Below are 21,677 nucleotides of genomic sequence, written 5' to 3' on the forward strand. Positions count from 1 at the left end.
CAACGCAAAGTTTGGTTTTCTCACAGAGATCACTGTAGGGCGTTGGGAAAGCAGGGCACATCCCTCACATCATGGTGACACAGGGTGGTAGCGCATGGCCCCCACTTCAGTCAGGCTGTTTTAAAGCACATCTGAGCAGGCTCAATGTGACTTTGATGGCCAATCCTGTTGGCAGAGAAGAAGAGGCATCCTCATTGGACTTGGCCAGCAGAATGGTGGAACAGAGCCAGAGCAGAAGAGAGGACAGGACAAATGTTTGCGAGCTGCATAAAGTGTTCATCTGGGGGTTTCTCCCACAGCCCCAGGGAGGCTCCAGGGATGGCAGCAGGAGGCCCCACCCACAAGGATGGGATGAACCAGACAAATGTGTTCTATCCAATCACCCAAAATAAGGTGTCCCAAAGACTCATCAGCTTATGCCGGATCTTACATCATGACATCACCGAAGAGACTGCTTGTTATTCTTTTTCCAATGTGAGATTTCATTTGCTACAATCCAGTTAGAGGTCAATAAAGCTTGCACATGCCACTGTAAATTTGCTCTCCCAAGAGTAGACTGCAAAGATGCATCATGGTTTTCTCCCAGATGTTCCTCCAAAGATAAAGTTGTTAAAAGATGAACTTCCTACTTTTAAGATTCCTACTTATAGATGGTTTTATTAAAAAGGATGTCTTCACACCTTGAGGTCAGCTACTTGTACTTAATGTGTGTATCTGCTATCATTGGACTTCTTGGGGATCCTTGGCAGCAATTTCTAAGCATCCTTTCTTGCTATGATTAATAATTGTATATCTTTGGAATGCTTTTAAACTCATAAAGCCCATTGACCTACTGAAAGGTACAGACCATACTTTATGGATGAGGAAACTAAGACTTGAGCATCTTCTTCAAGGACTAGCTGCTAATGGGACAGGTGCTGCCTAAATCCAGTCCTGGCATTAAACCTGTATTTCCTCCCACACACAGAGGGATATTGTGTTACCAGTGTTATTCATGAGTCATTTCTAAAATGTAATTTTATCCAAACCTTATCAACCAAATTGTGGAGCTTGAAAAATGATGGGGTTTCCTCTTTTTGATGTAATTCAGAAAATAGACCAAAATGTAGCCAGTGGGATGATAAAACATAGTCATTTTGGTGTACATTTCTTAGAAGCTGCCAACCCCCTCTCCAATGTTGGCGGGATGCAGCAGCTTTCTAGCCACTTGTCTTATGTTAAGAACTTCTTTACATTTGCTCTTTCTTGGTGCACTGGTATTCCTGTGCCTGGCACAGGGCTGGCTCTCCTGTCCATGAACTAGCTTCCTTCTCTTGTGTCTGCACCCCCCACCACCTTCAGAAAACTGGGCACGGGGCAGGAAAGTCCAGTTCCCCTGTTGCTAAAACAATAGCACACCTAAAGCTGTTAAATCTACTGTAAAACACGACAAGGCAAAGTAGGTGTGGCCCACCCCTCTCCCTGGGTCACCCCTTTTCTGATTTCTTTTCCCTTCAACACCGTTGGTGGTAATCGCTTTAACCAGATGGCTCTCCTTTGACGGTGTCATTGGTAGCCCCATTATTTCATTTGTCCTCTTCAGGGACAGAACAACTACTTTTGTTGAATAACGGATTTTGCTTGATCTTCCTGGAACTGTCTTCCAAAAATGCACTTGACTTCCATGTTGTCTTAAGGTGAGAAGCTCATATGGTTGATGTGGATAAAAGTTTGAAACCAAGGCACCTGCTCGCTGATGACATCTGGACCTCAGCAGCAAGCTCCGCCTTGCTGTAGTTGGAGCAATGGCTCACTGTCCATGCAGTAATACAGGAGAACTCCTCACTGCCAACAGCAAAGCGTAGGGCTGAGCAGGAGAATTTCCTACCAGTTGGGCAGTTACCAAGGATAATTCAAGACATTCACTAAGCAAGGCCAGGTGCAGTCTTTCTGCACACACTGTGTCAGCGTCAGGTGTGCTGTTTCAGTTTCTAACATACAAAAGCAGAGGCAATGTAAGAAAACCGCGCATTTGTTTATGAGTTAGAGCACCTTTCAGTTTCCTGACTGTGGTTGGCTCGGTTCCCTAATTTGGTTCCAGTTTGTACACAGTGTACCTCGCAGGGAGCTGGAGGCCCGGACCTTGCAGGGGGCTCCCATGGCGTTGACCTCATGGACAGGACCCGGGCTTGTCTTCACACGGAAGTGATTGCCTGCTTACCTGAGAGGGGCTGGTCCCTTCACATGAAGTTGGAGCTATGGAGAGCCGCATTTAAGTGTAAGAAATGGGAGTCCCAGGAGCTTCCTAATCCCTTGCCTAATATTAATAACATCGTTACATGTGTACCTGAAATATATGTTCCAAAGCAAGTTCACATTTCTTATGAAAACGGTGAAGAAAGAAGGGTCTGTTCTAAGCAGGGGGACAATGTGGTATGCTTGAGAAGCAGGCAGAAGTCCAGTGCAGTGGGAACAAAGAGTATGTTGACAAATGTCACCTCCAGCACTTTGTGGTGGTTCAAGAGGACAGCTCCAGTCTTGTTTATGCTGGATCTAGAGCCAAAGTTCATCAGGCCATTATCTATAATTCTCAATATTTTTGTTTTATATAGTTATTAATCCTCTCATGGGCCTGAGAATTCTCTGGTTCTAGGGAGAAGCAGAGAACTAAAAAAGAGGAACAGAGAAAAATGTCTTTGGGTCTAATTCCCTCTGATGTCTAGTCTGAACGTCATAAGGCTACCTTGAAATTTTTTGTGTAAAATTAACTTAATTAACACAATTGCCTTAACTGAATATAGAGTTAATCAATATCTTTAACTTAATCTGAAATAAATCAACACTGTTGAATATTTTAACTTTGATCATCCCTCTCCAAATTTACATGATTTCGCTCTCTTCATAATTGAGTGAAGATTTGTAGGTGGTAAATGCTCTCAGTATTTATTTATGTGCTTACTTATTTATTTGGAAAATGTCTTTATTTAAGCCATAGACTGGGAACCAGGAGAAGATGCTCACATATGAGTTCTGGCTCCTGATTTGCTCTCCAGAGATCTATAATGATCCTCAAATCTCATGGTGGAGAGAGAAACCAGGAAAGGAGGTTGAGAAAGATTAGAAAGGACACCGTGGCATCATGGGGACAGCCTAGCTCGTGTTTAGCCCAGGAGGGCTGAGTCAGAGAGCCTGCTCTTTCACTCACCTTGACCTCCTGTTGAGTAGAGCAGAAAGGTGGGGGTCCACTGAGGAAGTGCGCCCAGCCTCCTCGGGACGTTGCTCCGGTGGCTTTCTGGCATTGTCTGTCTTCAGGGATGCACTATTTATATATAGCAGGTGATCATTTAGTCATGCACTCAACAAGCACTGATGGGACTCTTTGTATGTGCCAGGCCCTAGGGACCCAGTGGTGAAGAAAAGGATGTCCCCATGCTTGTGGAGCCTATCTTGCTGTAATGACTTTCTTCTTAGATTGAAATGGTTTCTCTGTTCATTTTGGGGACAAGAAGCCACACTTGATGACACCTTTCTTGCTATATCATGAAGGTCCTCGGGGAAACATCTGAAAAGATACTCGCTCAAAGCAGGAGGGCTACTATTTTCCTGACTCTCACCTTCCTCAATGGCTCACTCACCTGTCCAGCAAGGCTTATCCTGAGCACCCTATTTAACAATGCCACGTCCCCTCCACACCCACTCCCACTTCCCCTCTCCTGCACTTTTTGTTCCTCATAAATTGAAATAGTCAAATTTTAGAAATTTTATCTGGTGAAATATTGGTTCAATGAACTAAAAACATCAGGTAAATATTCCTGTATATCAGTGCAAATAATGAGTGGGGCTGGAGTTACAGGCTTGCTGAGCTCTGGATCTAGAGGCAGGAAGTAACGGTCAGCAGCTTGGCCTTTTCAAGTAACAGGGACTTGAAAATGTTTCATGGGAGTCAGAGAGTTGAACACAGGTTTGTTACGTTAGCCAGGTACTGAAATGGACTCAATGTTTCATAAAAGATGATTAGGAGGGGACAAAAGCCTGCCACCAACTAATGCTTGGAACCTCTGCATCCTGGCACAGGCCTGATTTGGGCACAGCCTCAATGGTTTGACCAGCAACAGAACCAAGCTGCCTGATGACTCAGTGACTTGACTGGCAATGTCCCAGTGATCACCTCAGGGCATCTCTAAGCTGTCGTTATGAGGTTGTGTTCTTGATTGGGATCGGGGCACCAAGTGAAGGCAGCTTCAATACTCCTGTCTGGATGAGTTATGTCTTTATATCTTTGTTGGTTGGACTTCCGTGCAGTTTGATTTCCTGGAACTTCTGGTTGTCTCTAGTTTTGAGGTAGCTGTACTCCTTCTTAGTTGTGGAGGGAGACATAGCGTCTCTGTCTAGGCCTCCATCTGGGCCGGAAGTCTCTCCCATGCTTTTTATTCCCCATTTCACTTATTACCTCCCAATATACCGAGAACTTACCTTTACTATCTAGTGTCTGTATTCCCTCTGCTTGAATGTGAGTCTCACAGGGGTGTGGCTCTTTACCCATTTTTCCTCTGCTGTTTACCTGCAGCCTAGAACAGTGCTTGGCACATAGTTGGTGTTCAGTAAATTCTGTTGAATGAATGAATGGAGTCCATCCAGGCCAGGCTTCCTTTTCAAGTCACACGTTTCAGTCTGGGGACATTTTCACGACAGATTAGAGATGCAGAGAAAACCAGTGATGCTCTTAGCGGTGGCTACCGGTTCCCGAAAAGGGAATTAGATTGAATTTGTTCATAAGGTCAAGAACGAGATGGAATTAGCAAATGCCACACTGGCCAGTGGTGGACATGTGGGCATCGTGTTCTCCTGCTCACGGTCTCTGCCGTGTAGTCCCGCCCACAGCCATCTGAGTTTCACTGTCTCACTGTGTCTCTGCCCGCACAGAGGCCGAGCAGGCGGGGTGTGTGAGCTGGGGACTGCCTGGAGCTGTCTGGGGCTGCGGAGTGATGAGTGTCTAATAGGAACCGAATCCCTTACCCTTTATCCCACAAAGAATGAGGAAATGCTGGGAAGCAACCATTGCGTTCCCCAAGCAGTTCAGCAAGTTCAATGGCGCACATGTTCCAGGCCTTGCAGAGCTGGGAAGGGAATATAGGAAGTGAACTTGCTCTGAGGGACCTCACTGTTTTGGTTTAACTTTGTTCTCACTTACGCTGTTCTTCTTGCCTGAGGGTTTTCAATTACCCTTAATCCTTTAGCTAAACCCTTAACGTTTTCATGGGTGGGGGTGGGGGGTGGGGCGACCATTACAAAAATTTACAAAGTTCACACATCCAGAGGATGATTAAAGACAGAAGCAGGCTTCACTCCTGTGGTGCCTCCGAGGGAAGGGTCTCCGCTTCTGCCTATTCTCTGTCTTGCCCCAGAAGTCTTACTGTTGCTTCTTCTTTGGCCTAGCTTGTCGGTTTATTTTAATTCACCCAGTCCGCCCTTGGAAGTGGCTCCAAGGCACATGCAGATAACAAAGGAATGAAGGAAACAGGACACATGAGGTCCTTTGTTACCAGGATTAATCACATCTTCGGAAAACTCTAGGTGCTGTTTCTCTCCTGTGTGTAAATCTGAAAGGAAATCAAACCTCTCACTCAGCGGGCGGGCGCTCTGTGTAAAGAGCCCGATGTGCTTGGAGAAGGCACGTCGGTAACGATTCAGGATCACGCTCTTAATCTAAGAGCACGTGAAACCCGAGTGCCCCAGAGGCTCGTTTTCATTATTTTTGGTTTCCATTTTAAACTTGATATTCATGTTTATGCTTCAAAGTGAAACATGTTCATTAAGATAAATGGAAGGAAAGCAGAAAAGTAGAGAGAACGTAAAAATTATACGTATTCCCCATCGCTCCCAGATAAAACATGTCAACATGCTATATACTTCCTTCCGCTCCCTTTAAAATGTTTCATGCCGCAGGAAACGGGTAAGATAATTCTGCAGCGTCTGTTGCACTTGATAGTGAGGAAGCTCTCACAGACAAGAAGTACCGTAATAGCTCGTAAAAAGGACTTGGGAGCCAACTCAAAGAGACCCCCAGTGGCCAAAGCTAGGACACAATTTGAGCTCAGCGCAAAGCCTAAGCAAAGAGCATTCTGATTGGTCCAGCCCAGCGCAATAGAATCTTGCGTTGAACACGGCTTTCCCTAGCTTCCATGACAGGTTTCTTTCTCTTTAGGGCCTTGCCCTGCTAAGTAGAGGCTGAGCTGAGCTTTCCACGTCCCCTGGTTTAAAAATAGCACCCAGCCTCACCCCAGTGAATATGCAGAGGTGCTAACCTGCTGCCCCTCAACAGAGGCATTCTGCAGATGCCTCTAGAAAATATGCCTTTCTGGTGACAAATGTCAAATATGTCATTTTATCTTGTATTTTCCCTCCATATTTTGCAGCTAACACGTAAGTACTTTGCTTACATTATTTTCCCCAAATCTCCCAAACAGTCTGGTACATCAAACCCAAATATTACTAGTTCTCATTTCTGGGTGAGAAAATATTTTCCTTTTTAGATGAAAGAAGGAAAATAGGTAAGAGGGAGCTGGACAGCTGGCAGGTACCCAGCTGTTTCTTCAATTGTTTATTCTAACAAATACATATGGAAAGCGTGCTCTGACCTGGGCCCTGTGCTGGGCACTGAGTCATGTGGAGAATAAAAACAGGAGCCCTAATCCCAAGGAACTTGTGATCTAGAGAGGAGACTTGATAGTGATTCAACAAGGGCAAACCTGAACTATCATTGCTAAACGCTGTTCAGTGCTGTGCTTAGCACAGAGAGCAGATCTATCAGTAGAGCTGGAAAGGCAAAATGCAAGGCGCGCTGTAAGCATTTCTCGGGGCTACCTAATCTGGGGTGAAGGTTTCTCCAACGGAAAGCTGCCGAGCTGAGATCTCCAGGATCCACAGGCAGCGACCGGAAGAATGGGTGAGGCTGGCGCTCAGGGACTGGGCCTGTGTGTGGGGGTGTGTGGGGGTGCGGTATGAGATCCTTCTGCAGATAGAGTCAGCAGCCAGATCCTGCCTGACCGAGATCATGTTCGGGCTTCTGTACTGTACTTGGGCTTAATGCGAGGGCCCTGAAGATTTTAATTGAGGGAGGGAGGGAGTGAGTGTGTGTGTGTGTGTGTGTGTGTGTGTGTAGGCTGCTCAATGTGCTGTGTTTAGGTAAAGAATCAAGTGCATGAGCTACCCTGTGAAGTGCTATATGGAACAAAACATTTGTAGTCAATCAATGAGCAGACAGTACTCTGATAATATTTCTCCCACGTTTTTTTTTCAGGAACAGAGGTCTAATGTAGGATAAAGCATTTCTTGTCTTGCCATTTCTAACCTGCTTTCCAGTGAGTGATATGTACACGGCTTCAGTAATATGGGGGCCTCAGGGCTGATAGCTGGAGCAGTCCAACATGCTTTCTCCCTTCTGTGGAACATACCCTTCTCCAGCTGTGTTAGTTGGCATTGTCTAACTTCTCCTTTTCTACTGAGCAATATTACTGGGGAAGATTTCTGAATAGTTATTCTTCCTCAGAGTTACCCTGTAAACTTCAATATAGAATCCAGGCATCTCTGTCCCCTCTGCCAGGGCATCTTTTTCATTTGATGGTCAGCGGCGCCCCCTACTGGGAGAAATAGCTCAACTACAATAAAGCGAACACAGGGCAAGTGCTCTAACGTTTGGTGTATTGGTGTGAAAGGTAATTGCTGTGCACCAGCTGAGGAACTTACTCGCTACTTTTGCAATAACTCTGACTCAATTACAAACGATTGGCTTCTCGTTTGGTACATTTTCCAATTCCTCTGGACTAGAGGGTTATTGCAACACTTAATTCAAGTCACAAATGTATAGCCTTGCTGAGGGTAAAGGGGGTTAATCTATGGTGAGGGAAGGAGACTAGACTTGGGAGGTGAGCGCCAATGGCATATACAGTTGTGTTATAAAGTTGTACACCTGTCATTTAGGTGATATTGTTAACCAATGGTTTCCCAGTATATTTACTTAAAAATAAAATCACTGAAGAAATTTGGAATTGATGTTGAGAAATAATTCAGTCCAGTCGCCTACTTTCGGAAGAAAATATAACCTCTTCAAGATACTGAGTTCTCTGTTCTATTCCTATGATTTCTAGGGAAGAAAATTCCACAGTATCATCAAAAGCCAATTTCTATGTTTCTAGTCATCCAGTGGGTTCTTTTATTTGATGAATCCCTTTTAAAATATCCTTATTATAGAGTACTTTTAGTTTTACAGAAAAGTTACAAAGATAACGTAGAGGGCTGTAGTATGCCCCTCATCTGCTATTCCCTACTGTGAACACCTGACATCACCACGGTACATTTGTCACAGCGAAGGAACCGCCATCGGTACATTGCTATGAACCAAACTTCACGCTTTATTTGCATCTCAACAAGCTTTCTCTCAGTACCCTTTCTCGGTTCCAGGATCTCACCCCAGACACCACGTTACATTTCATCATTTTACCTTCCTCAGGTTCCTCTGGGCTCGGAGAGTTTCTGTGACTTTGCTTTTGGTGATCTTGACAGTCTGAGACTACCCATCATTCATTTAGTAGAATGCCCCGCTCCCCACGTGGATTTACCTGTTGCTTTTGGGAGGAAGAGCACACTCACCCCTTCATGTTTAGGAACACACTATCGACATGCCTTATGGCCTTCAAGGTTAGCTTGGATCACCTGGCTGAAGTGGTGTTTGTTAGGGTTCTCCACTGCGAAGTTAGTTTGCTGTTGTTCCTTTTAATATACATCTCTTTCTTCTTATAGAGATGGAGAAGCTTGCCAGCCTGTTTTCAGAAGAGAAAGACAGTGTAGCATGGTGGTAAAGGGTAGCTTTTAGGGAACAGGAAGAACTGGGTTTGTAAGCAGTTTTGCCGCTGGCTAGCTGTGTGATCTTGGGCAAGTTACTTCCTCAGCCGTATTATCCGAAGTATAAAATGGGGACCATTCCAGTCCTTTGCTCAGCTGGAATGACAAGGGTCGAAGGACGTGATGCACAGAAGCATTTACTGCATGCCTGGTGCATGAACATGCTTCAACTAATGCCAACATGCAACTGCCTGCTATTATTACTAATGTTCACGTGATAGCAGAGCTCATGGGCACCGTGTGTTTATTTTAAAGTCGCTGTTGAGTTTCTTCTCAGAGGCAGCAGCAGCAATTCCTCAACATGGAACTCTTTCCATTAATATGCTGACCTGGACGTGGGGCCCGTGGGCTATAAGGCTGTGCTCTGTGGGAGCAGCGCCCCCTGGAGTTGTGCAACGTGGGGGTCCTGCTTTGGGCCTTTCCCTAGGGAGAGGTGATGACAGACCAGTCATTAGTTTGACATTGAGCTCCTCCCGGGTCCTGAGGAGACAGTGTCGATCCAGCAGATACAGAGCGATGGCAACTTTGACAGTCAGGGGAGAATGTTCAGAGAGAGGGAGATGGGAGACATGGGCACCTTAGATCACAGGGTACCTCGATTATTCCTTCCCAAGCAACAAAACAGTTTATGGATGAAAGCCAGTCTCCCCCAAGTCTGTCCTCATAAGACCAAAGTGACCAAGGTGATGACGTCACCTGTTCACCAGCCCTGCTTTGCTCTTGGGGTCCTGCTGTAGGGCTCTCACGTGACTAGAATGGGGATTCGCAGACTTTATGGTTCATGAGAGTCACCAGGAGGCCTCCTTTCAACATGGATTTTCTATCCTGTACCTTCTATTTCCCATGTTGTCAAACTTTCTGAGTCTGACTCCAGACTCTGCTCTTCCCAGTGGCTCATCCCTCTCTGTGTTGTGTTGAGATTTTTTATTAGGAGGTTTTTGTTTTTGTTTTTGATTTTTAGATTTTATGTAATTATTTTTAGGGAGAGGGGAAAGGTGGAAGAAAGAGAGGGAGAGAAACATCTATCGGTTACCTCCTGTGCACCCCCAACTGGGGACCTGGCCTGAAACCCAGGCGTGTGCCCTGACCGAGAATTGAACCGGCAACCTTTCGGTTTGTGGGACAATGCTCAGCCCACTGAGACACACCATCCAGGGCTGACTGTGCGTTAATGTTCCTGACATGGTCTGTGAGGATTTCTTTGAGGCCTGGGTCTAACATGTCTACCTTCGGGGAGGGAGAAGTTTGAGTCTACCAGGCACTTAGTGGAACTATCCATCTGGGCCCACTTGAAACTCAATCTGCACCTGACTTACCCACCACTGTGGGTGCTGATTTTGTGCCAAGGCCTCTGACTCTGACCCTGACCCTGGACTTTGTTCCTGTCCCCTGAAAACCCTTCCTGTGGCCTGTTTTTTGTATGGCCTTTGATCTAAGGACAGTTTGTACATTTTTAAAACGACTGTTAAAAACAACAATAATGAAAGACAGTTATAGAAATCATACATGATCCCCAAACCTAAAATACTTACAATCTGACCCTTTACAGAAAATATAAATAAAAAATCGTGGACCCTGGACCCTCGGGAATCAGGTCACGCACCCAAAGTCCTTTCTTATAGTTTCTGTCTTCCTAGGATTTCTCTTACTTTCCCACCAGCCAAGCTTCTCATCTTAGGGGACTGAAGCCATTGTATCCCCATGTTTTCAAGTGTTCTGTAGTTTGGGGGGGGGGTTCTCTGACATCTAGGCCCTCCATGACGTGAGATAAAGAAGCCCTCCCTTTGACCCTCCTGCCAAGAAAGTCTCAGTGCCCGAGCAGGGGCCAGAAGAGGGGCCAGGTTTGGATAGCACAAAATAATAACTAATTTTATTCTGAAGGAGTAACTCCAGAAAGTAATAACTCCCATGGGGATGTTAATGCAACGAGCTTTCTTGCATAGCCTAGATGAGACAGCGTTGGCTGGGGACTTACCGTGTGGGTAGTGGTTGTGGTAGTGATTGTGGTTGTGGGGTGTGTGTGTGTGTATTTGAGGTGGTGGTAATGGTGGTGGTGTGTGAGAGAGTGACCGAGTGTGGGTGGGTGTGAATGTGTGTATCTGTGCGTTCTCATACACTGCGCTGGCCTCCATCCCAGTCTGGTCACAGGTTAGAATTGTTCCTGTTCGGGGAATATTCCCTGACTGTAAGATAATCTTCCCGTCCCTATAATGAAGTCCAGCTTTCTGTTTTTCTTGCCTTGCTTTCCTGAGACCCTGGAGCAGTCAGGAGCTGCCTCCACGCATGGAAGGATGATGATGCAGCCCAGAGACCTCTGGCAATGCGGTTGGGAAACCCAAGTTCCAGCACTAAGTCTGGCCCTAATCGACACCCGCCCTTTCCTCTTCCTTCAAGTTTCAAAGAGAATAAAAAAGAGGGAAAGGGAAAGTGATGAGGTAAATGGACCACTTTTCGCTTTCCCTGTTGTACAGGAAAGGCTGTGTATTATGACACTTCCTGGGAATTCTGCTTGTTTACACCAGACCCAGGCCCATAGTGATGGGATCTTATGCTCACACCTAACTCCATTGTATTCTTACATTCTGCGATTGACTTCGCTGCTCTCCCATTTATTTATAGAGGCTGATGCCATTTCCAAAGCCCTGAAGTATGTTGTGTTGTTTTTTTCTTAGAGATCTGAGAGCCTTGGCTCCCGCTAGATCTGTAATATCAGCGACAGCTGTGTTGTGTATACAGCCCTCATGGCAACCAGAGGCGGTTGCCCTCCAGCGCAAGAGCTGGCTCTGGTTTCTCCCCTGTTTAGTAAACGATCCTGGAGAACAAAGAAGGCAGGAATGCTAGATAAGAGAGGCACGGAGAGGGTGTCCAGGCTAGGGCGGTCACCGCCATGACCAGGCCTTCTGGATGTTCCCACGGGGACAGGCTGGGAATGTCTTCCAAAACAGAAGGGTCAGAGGGGCCTTGGGAGTTTAGCTTCTGCCTCCTCGCATGCCAGCAAGGGCAGGCTCCCCTGGCTGGAGAGGAGACCACAGGCACCCTCCACCTGTGCTGTGATGGCACCCCAGTGAGGCGAGACGTGATCCCAGGAGCAGAGGGGCCCCCCCTGGTCGTGGATGTCACTGTGAAAAGGTCACCATCCCTTATTCTCACAGCCAAGAACAGATAGTCACAGTGAGCCTTGGGGGAGACTCCACGCCAACGGGTGTGATGAAATAAGAGGGGAACTCATTTTCTATGCTGGGATCACTAAGGTGATGGAACAATTGCTCTAAACGATCTCATAAATTGTCACCTGAATCTTTCGTGAGTTGGAACCCTCACTCCCCTATGTAATCACCACAGAGCAAAACTAACACGCTGTCCCCTCACCAGCCTGTTCCCCAGTCTGACGCAATGTGTTTCTCAACCAAGGCAAGGAGCGGGGTGGGGATGCTAACGCGGGCTTAGAAGGAATTAGAAAAGACCAGATCCACTTTTGCGCTTTCTGAAGAGTAGTTTAGCTCCTAGTACCCCAAAGAAAGGTGTAAACAGACTAAGAATCGGATGCAAAGCAGGCCTAGCTGGCTTGTGGCAAAGCTCTGGGGAGTTTTCCATTTTCCATCCTCAAAAGGATAAGTGCGCTGCATGACTTCTCAAGACAAAAGCCTGGAGTGGAGTATCCAGGAGGGCAAGGCCTCTTCTTCCTGGAAAAAGTGTCACAGTAAGCCACGTGGCTGCCCCGAGCTCCCTGCGACACGTGTGTCTCTGAGCAGCGCCCAGGGGCATGCTTGCTGGGCCATCTCCATGCCAGGGGCAGCAGGCATCGGGCTGACCACTCCCTGACACAGGTGGCACGGGGACCAGAGAGGAACAAGACAGTCTGCGGGGTACGTGAGATGGGGCGAGGGGACGCCAGGTATAGCTGATCCTTTCTAGTTGGGACGCCAACACATTCCACACAAGCGGTTCCGTCTGCAGTGTTGAAAAACATGGGATTCTGCCATCAACCAGCTTTAGAAAAGCCGAGTAAATACAAAGTTCTATCAGTGACTTCATAAAAGCTTTTTTTGAAAATTCTTGATAGCTACTGTGTATTGTCTGAAGCCTTATCCCAAGCGAATTGACCTTGGGACTCTGCTGTATCCAGTGTCACTGCTGCCGAAATCAGCTTCATTGCAGACAACAGGCGTCTGGGCAGAGAAAAATCGCGATATTGGGAACATAGACAAAGTTTAAAGTGCCTTCTAAGGTGCACAATCATGCTGGTTACCAACAATCCCTTTAGAACGTCTTCCTACCTGCCACGGAGCCTGGACTGGCCCCTAGAGCAAAGCCTCTGGGCATTAACGTTTCCCCGCTGTGGTCATAGCAGGTCCCCGCTCGGGGAGCAGAGGACTCGGGAGGCCCCTGCGCTCAATCCAGTTAAGTTTCTGCCAGCAGGTTATGGGGCCTCCACCCCTGCAGGGGCGCCCGGCCAGGTGGAAGGGAAGCTCCCAGCTTCAGGCTTCGGGCTTTGGAGTTCAGGCTTCCGTCCGGCTGAACTGGACTTGGTGCGTTCCAACCCTGCTCCTAAGGGGGTTGTGTTGCACCCTTTGGGGTCACGCCGTGGCACCTGGAGGTTTCAAGGGTGTGATAATAAATAGGGGGCCTCTCCTTTCCTTCCTTCCCATGTTGGCAGCTCCCATCTTTCTTATTTCCTTTCCTTGTTAATTCAAAAGAACTGCTGTTGAAAATCTTCTGAGACGTAAGAATAAATACCAACAGGGACCTGGCCACCCCAGCCCATCTGCTGGCTCTGCAGTGGAACCCTGCTTAGGGTCACCTGCCCCGGACGGCTCCGACAATAGTGCCCAGTCCCCGCTGGACAGCACCGCAAGCTAACTGAGCACCCATTCTTCTGCATTGTTCAAAGGCGTTTGTTTAATCGCCTCACTGAGAGGAACAGACCTGGGAGGAGATCAAGTGCCTAGCCCTTGACTTACCTCCGAGAAATAACAAAGTTATTCAAATCTCTCTCTTTTTTAAATGGCCACCAGGATGTCATATTAAATGCCAAGGTTTTAAAATCCACAGGGCCCCCTCTGGAAGTCAAGACGAGGCACACAAGTGAGAAAATATGGATGACTCAAACACAAGTGTTTGGTTCCATTTTATTAGAAAACAAAACCCAACAAAATTTTGCAATGAAGTATCCTGGAATTCACAATCCTTTTCAAATCGTCAGAGTTGCATTTTTTTCTTTTTAAACCAGTACATAAGAACACGATGGCACTTATTTACACGATAGTCTTCTATATAACAAAAATAGCCACGTTGTACACGCTTGAGCGTTGCCAACTCTCATCCTCAGCATTTCGTCACTCCCAGTCTGAGACAAACTGTGTAGAATCTCCAAGCACACAGAGAACAGAATCGAGCGAAAGAAAAGTCCACGTCTCCCAACAGAAGACAAATCCCTTTAAAGACAGCTTTTAAAAAACTTCTTTGTATTTCGAGATATAAAGTGCTTCGGAAGGAATAAGAGTACTCCAGGTGGGGAAGAAGAAAAGAGATTTATACAGAAAAAGAAAAAAACAAAAACAAAAAACGACATTGCCTTAACTAAGCATTTAATATGCCTGTGACTTTGTACAGAGGATGATGTTTGGGGAAAATGGCTATATAATCCCTTCCTAAATTTTTCATCCAGTAAGAGCTAACCAAAGTCCGACTTAAAAGTTACCCATGCAAATGCCATCAGGAATAACTGTTGATTTTGAGTCATGTGGCCAAACACATCAGGGAAGCTTAGTCTCCTGATCTGAATATGAAAAGGGTGGGCAATGCCGTCCTGGTGGGCGATCATGTCATGATCTGCAGACGGGCCAGAAGAACCTCACAGGGCAGCCACGTCAAGTTCTACCTGTGATATCATCCGTTTCACAATAAAAGCACACAGTTCATGTTCAGAAAGGAAAAAGAAAGGCATTGGATTTTTTTCTTGCTAGTAGGGAGCTATTAAGAGACTGACTGATGATGCCACATCTGAGTAATTCCTAACGGTAAATTCATTCTTTGTAGCAAATGTCTTTTTTCAGTGGAAGTAATGTGCTATATACAGAGGGATTGAAATAAGTTGGGTTTTCCCTTTTCACATTATTGAACTGGCAATTGCTGGTCGTGGTCTGCAGTCTCCAGAACTGGGTGTCACATATATTCTTGGAAGGCTCCCCTGGAAACAAGAATGATCATTCTCCCAGCTCATGAATACTTTAAAGAACAAGACCCAGTTTTATTTTTTTTCTCTCTCTTTTTTTCTTCAGGAAATGAATGGAATGTAACTTCTCACAAATACAAAGTTACTTCAAGTTTTCTAAATATAAGGACCGCCCCACTATAAAAATAACAGCCTTTCCACCCCTCCCCCCCCCTCTAATTATAAAACGGTACAGCCATTTCAGATTACTACCGTGAAAGCAGGAAGTAAATATATTATTATGGACATGTCCAAAACACTTCAGTATTTCACACCATCTACATTCATGTGAAAGAAGTCTGTTTATTGATCTTCCTTTGTTTGACAAGAATCAAGTTGAGATAAGTTACAAAACAATCCGGTCTTTGCCTTATAACTGCACAAGCATTCCAGCCAGAGGCATCTTTTTGCAAACAGAGCCAACAATAGGGGTCAACATTTTGCAGAACAAAGGGCTGCTGGCAGTGAGGCCTTGGTGGGCTTTCCTTTGAACTTTCCGGGGTGTGTGACATTCTTTCCTCTTCTGATCAACCCAATTCTCAACTACTGAGGGAACTGGATAATAAATGGCTAATAACTAGTTGATGAAATGGTGACTCTCTAGTCAAATTAACTGGCTGAAAGAAGAATGGTTTTGCAGCAGAGGGCGCTCTGGGCCCTTGCAATAACAGCCTACGGAACAGTAAGTACCAGAGACGCCAACACACGCAGACTGCTACGTTCCTAGTGAGCAGTCCTTCTCCAGCTGCTTACCTATCAGTACAGGCAATGGTTTGGTGTTTTCTTCAAAAGAATGGGATACTACTTAACTAGCTCTTACACAGGAAAATTCTTTGGCTATTAAAAATCATCACATTCTCCAAGAGAACAATATTCTGAGTTGAATAAAGCGCTAGATTTGTCTAAAACTTGTGAGGGGAAGGGAGTAACCACAAGACTTTAAAGATGCTGTGGTACTAAGGCGGCAAGACATGTTCTTTTTCTTTTCTTTTTTTTTTTTTCCAGATTTCTGGGTTTAGGAAGGTCCATCATCAGCCTGCAAGAGAAACCCCCTGAAGATGTCACAGGGCCCTTTGATCGGCAACCGACCTTCACTTTTATTTATGAGAAGGAAATTCAGCTAGTCCAGGGAAGAAACACGTTCCATTGGATGGTGGTCTGTCTTTGGTTTCTAGAGCATACACGGTCCCCACATTGTCCCTGCCTCTCTAAAGTCCTCCACGTCAGCAAGGATGGTAAGCCCACAGACATTCTGTCCAGCAGTGACTATGGGTAACTCAGGTTGAACCAACTTCTTCACAGGGTTTTCTCTTGTGCTCCATTCATACCTGCAGACCTCTTGATATATATATATATATCTTGCCTTATCATATCAACAAATTTCATCGGGTGCCACAGAGTGAATGGTTCCATTTTAAGTGCAAATGTCAACAGTAACGAGGATGAGAAGGTCTTTGATCACTGAGACTCCTGAAAAAAGCCACCGATGAAGCGCTCAAGGCGGGCATAGTTCAGAGAGACGTGAATGACCTTAGCAGATTCTTTGCAGAACAAGCAGGCTTTGCAAGTCCAGGGCGTGATCATGAAGGGTCCACATCGAGGATGTGGAGTCCCTTCTTTAGTTTTGGGATGATAATTTAGTGCTGTCAAGACTGAGCATGGAAGAGTGTGGCTACTGATCCAAAGATCTTTACAAACAATTGTTCCTCTTACAAAAGGCCTGGGGTTGTGTAATGGGGAGAAAAGTGGGAAAAGGGAAGAGGTAAATGATGAGAAATTCATACCTGCTGCTAAGAAGTAATTCAGGTTTTAGGCAATCCAAACCTCTGTAGTCATGAGTGTTTAACTCCTTCACACACACACACACACACACACATACACAACCGGGTCAGCTCCCAACGGGGGCATGAGCATTTATGCAGGAAGAACACCCACATTCCTATTCTGCCATCCTCTGTTCTGACTCCCTGAAGGGCAGTATTCATACCGCCCTTTAACGACCATCACCAAATGCACTCCTCAGTCCTGGCCCTGTGACAGTATGGACGAGGGACTTCTGGGACATAGAGCAGGGCCTGAGGAACTGTGTGTCCCTCACCTTGGGAAGATGGTTTCTTTGCATTTCTTTCTCAGTCTTAGGAAGAAGTGGCCTCTCAGATCTACAAAGAGCAAGCTCTCACGCTACAATGTGAAGAAGCATGAGTGGCTGTCAGACCATTTGGCCCACACATTGTTCTAAGAAGTCCTACCCCTGGGACTTATAATGAACTAAGGTCACAGATGCCAGAGGCGGAAAATAATACATATAGACAGCATTCTGGAATTGTTTCCTTGCCATTGTTCCCTAGGAGACTCTTCTGGCAGGGACGCCTGGGGGGAGAGAAAGGCAATAGCTACAGATGCTCTGGATACAGTCAGAGATGAGAAGTGAAAACTGGGCTAGTTCCTTTACAGAGGAATCTGCCATTAGCTGGCGTAAACTGGGTGTCCTCGTCCAAAGCGCAAATACAGGAGTAGCCATGAAATAAGAAGAAAACGCAAACAACACTGACAAGAGTAATCACATAAATAACTCTGTAGATATAGAGCCACCAGGGCTTTTTGTCCTGAAAGAAGGGAGGGGAATGTGTGGTGGGTGTGTACAAAAGAAGAGACCTGCGATCAGAGAAAGCCAGACAGGGAGACAGAAGAGGGAAAGCAGTCTAAGTGACAGCGTATACAAATGCTAATGGCAATTGCCCTGGGTCCTAGCTCCACAGAGGGTGTGACTCTCTAACCCAGATTTAATGAGTTTGGATTTAACGGGATTTCTGTGTGTTTGGTCAGGGTGAGGACACTTATTTTGTATACTCTGCAAGAATTTTCATCTAATCAAAACTCGTAAATAAGAAAGAACCCTGTGTTAGGCTCTCTGTCAGCATTTTCGGTTCTAAAAGCATGGCAGCCATGAGGAGGTCAAGGCACTAACTGAAATGGCTGGGCACCATGGTTTTTCATATGACCAGACCCAGAGCCATGAGTATCCAGAGACGGTTCCGCCAGAATGAGGGAAATGCCAGGAACAAGACAAAACAAGCCTCTTTGGACAGAGACTTGCCTTCAAGGTTACGATGCTTACTATGTGATGTCAGAACAGGTAGGGGTCTTTGCCACTATTAACTTTCTACCTTCTCAAACTCTTCACTATTCTTGCCTAGATGGCGCAGTTGACATTTCAGGGGTGACAAACTCTGGAGACTCCATCAATATTCAGGTGCTGTATTCATGATCAGGGCTCAGTTCCTCCTAAAGGGACCAGCCACATAGGAGGTAGCAATTCCTAGAGGCGACTACATTATTCTGAGGGAATGAAAATGCTCCTTTTCTTATCCACAGCCTTGGGGTGGTAGAAGGATGCAGATTTCAAGTTAAGAGTTGGGCTGTTGCCAGGCAGTTATAATTCACCACGTAGTGGCTGGAGGGTCACAAGCCCCAAAGACTTTTTCTCAATAAGGCCACACAAAGTCTTGTATTTGGAGTCAATCTGGAACTTCCTACTCTTTCCTTCCAAGTCCCCAGCAGGGGGCACCGGGGCTGGAAAAAGACCCCCTGCCGAGCAGGAAGAAGGACAGCTAGGGGTTGAGGTCAAGTTGGATGACTACAGTCTGGAATTCTCTTTGGCTCTTGAGTTCCAGGTACCAGTCTAAGGATTTGCCATAGAAGTGAGGAATATAATCTTGTTTAAGCACCAGATCAACATGATTTGTGTGACTTTCTGAAGAACAACTGGTCAGAGAAATAACTGTTATGCTAATGGGCCTCAGTGGTATTACTAGGAAGTTTAAGCAGAAATTTCAGAAAGGGTGGCCTGAACATTTATCCATTACAAAACAAACTGGCCTCTGGGCCTCTAATTAGGCAACACAGGTGGAGTCTAGTTCTCTGGGGGAGGTAATTAGGTTTCCACCATGTTTGTCTGTAAGGGTCGGGAATCTGGTGAGAATAATGGGGAAGCTAGAGACTTGCGCTGCCCAGTTGGTAGCTCGTCTAAACCGAGATACGCCGTGAGTATAAAATACACACCAGCTTTAGAGGGCTAAGGGCAAAAAAGAAGGTAAAGTATTTCATTCATTCTTTTCACATGAATACATGTTGAAACTGTAATATTGGATGAAATATATTATTAAATTATTTTTACGTGTTTACTTTTTTAAATGTGGCCCAGAGAAAACTTCAAGTCACACGTGTGACTTGCATTACATTTCTATTGGACAGTGCTGGTTTAGATACTCATGACAGGAAAAATGCACATCAGCAAATACACATAAAGTTTGCATATACTTCTAGAGGGTTCCCCAACATTTTGAGAGCCTCTGTGAATCACGGGGTCCCCAGGTCTTTGGTGGGAGGTGGTGAGGAATGCTGTGGGGAAAGAAGAGTTGTTTCTGTTTCTTTTGCACCCTTCCATGCTGGTTAATTTTTTTTTTTTTTTAGCTACCAAAGTCACAGGAGAATCCCCCAGAAACAGACCTTTGGTAAGTGGAGAACCTCGCAGACTCAAGGAGTGTGTGGACCTTGGGGGTGAGATCCACAGGCCTCCATGGAGCCTCTCGGGCTCCCTCAGCTTCTCTGCAGCGCCCTCTAGGGGCTGAAGCGGCCACCTGTGATCCACTCCTGCTGCCCCTGGTCAGGGGCAGGAAGGGAGAGAACCCTCATCAAGCAGAGAACTGTGCACTCCAGCAGGCATGTTCTCTCTGGGTATGGAATGCAATGCCTATTTCTTTTGCTGTTGAATTATCCTTTTAATTCCACTTGCCTTAACACCAAAATTTGTTTTGGGCCAAGTGGACTGAAGGAGGGAGGGGTAGGTGTTGCAGCCCTGTGCTGACCGAGGAAGGAAACCCCTTGAGATTAAGACCTGCCCACGAAAAACCAGGCTTGGATGGTGTCCAGAGATGGCAAACTTGGTGACTAGCAGCAGATTAAAAGCAAGGTGAAACCAACCAACTCCTACTTGGGCTTAAAACGTCAATCACAGAGATAGTCATTCTCAGCAACACTGGAGTGCCAAGTCTTAAAAGCTGTTACTATATGTTACATGTACAGCAAACGTGCCTCGCTGAGGTGGCAGTCAGCTACGTGCCATCGTGCAGAACGTGGGGCCCCTGGCCAAGTGCTCCCTGGTGGTCCTAAGACCAGAAGGAGCCCTGTCTTGTTAAACTCCTCTCCGTGACAGATGGACAAGTTGAGGCCCAGCAAGCATGCGGCTGACCTGGGCCTCCTGATTCCTGGTTCAGAGCTGTCTTTATTCCTCCCTGGATGGGACATTTCTGAAGGTGACAAACATTTTCCTTGCCTTGCTGCCTACTTAGAAAGTATCAAATAGGTAACAGTCAAAGGTGGTGACAAAGGAGCACCGCGCGGCGTCCCTTGTCAGACACCCCATGCTTTAGCAGGCAGTGAGGTTTCAGGGAGGAACCAAGCTCTGGTTTGGGGTATTAGTGTAAGGAGGGGGGAGTGGAGGAAGCCTCGTCAAATGTGCAGAGAACTCAGGGAGAGAAGCTTCTTCTCCTGGTCCATCCAGGTGGCCGCCCCTTACAGAGGACCAAGTGATCCTTGACTGTCCAGAAAAACTACGCTACCTTAGTCATCTGATCAGGAGAGTCTAAATAAATGTATTACAAAATCGCCCACTGAAAAAATAGCACATTTCTGTTATAGCTACAAAAAAGAATACAAACATAAACAGTTTCAAAACAGTGGTGGTTTGTAGTCTTCATTTTCTCTGTTCGTCTCTCTCCGTCAGGAGAAACTTGACTTAGCCAACTCCCCTACTGTACCTTTTAGACCACGTGGTTCACCAGATCACACCTCCCTCCTCACCTGGTTTCTGGACCCATGCAGGGGGCTCAGGGGAGCAATCTGCAAAGGATTCGCCTCAATCCTTCCTCTAGGTCTGGTGAGAGGTAACAGAAGAATTAAGGTAGAACCCGCACTGGGGTGGACACCGGGTTCAGACCTGACGTCTCTAAGGACTACTGTCTCCTGCAGAAGCTGTGTGAGGTAACAAACCCTGTCCCAGCCTTGGGGAAGCCAGTAAAACAGACATCTTGCTTTCAGGGACAACGTATGGTATCTGGTGTTCAAAGGAGGCTTGTCATTCCAGCTACAAGCCCTACAGCCACAGAGAATGGCCTTAATGCCCTGGAGGGGACTTCTGAGTTCAGGATTTCAGCCAAAGACTGTAAGACCCAGACACATTCAAGTGCCGCCCTAGAGCTTCCTTCCGTGCCACGTGGGCCCGCCACGGTGCGGGGCATGAAGACACCAGTGCCGGGCTGCTGCAACCAATGAGCAGCGGCCTCAGCAGGTTCAGAGCTTAGTGCTAGGGTCTCTGGCAGCTGGGATTGGAAAGATCCATTGAAAAGGATTTAGATTCGTAATGAAAGCTGGCCTTTGACCACGTCAGGGTGCTGAGGCACTTGCCCAAGCCATGGTGTTCATCTCAGAGACAGAATGCACACACGGGTCCCTGCAGGAACGGGCGCTTCGAAGCCCAACTTTCCAGCTGGAGCGCGTCAAAGGAAGAACAAAGGAGCAAACC

General features: G+C 46.3%; 1 long non-coding RNA gene across 1 annotated transcript; it reads left to right on the forward strand.

The window, feature by feature from the left end:
• Positions 1-2,094: 2,094 nt before the first annotated feature.
• LOC149999245 (uncharacterized) lies at positions 2,095-20,814 on the forward strand. Its single transcript, XR_016513734.1, has 3 exons — positions 2,095-2,257; positions 16,100-16,329; positions 19,568-20,814. It is a non-coding gene; the product is annotated as an uncharacterized LOC149999245 (long non-coding RNA).
• The last annotated feature ends 863 nt before the right edge of the window (positions 20,815-21,677 follow it).

This window comes from Furipterus horrens, unplaced genomic scaffold (genome assembly GCF_987537825.1).
Source record: "Furipterus horrens unplaced genomic scaffold, mFurHor1.1.pri manual_scaffold_10, whole genome shotgun sequence".
In the NCBI taxonomy this organism is placed as follows: domain Eukaryota; kingdom Metazoa; phylum Chordata; class Mammalia; order Chiroptera; family Furipteridae; genus Furipterus; species Furipterus horrens.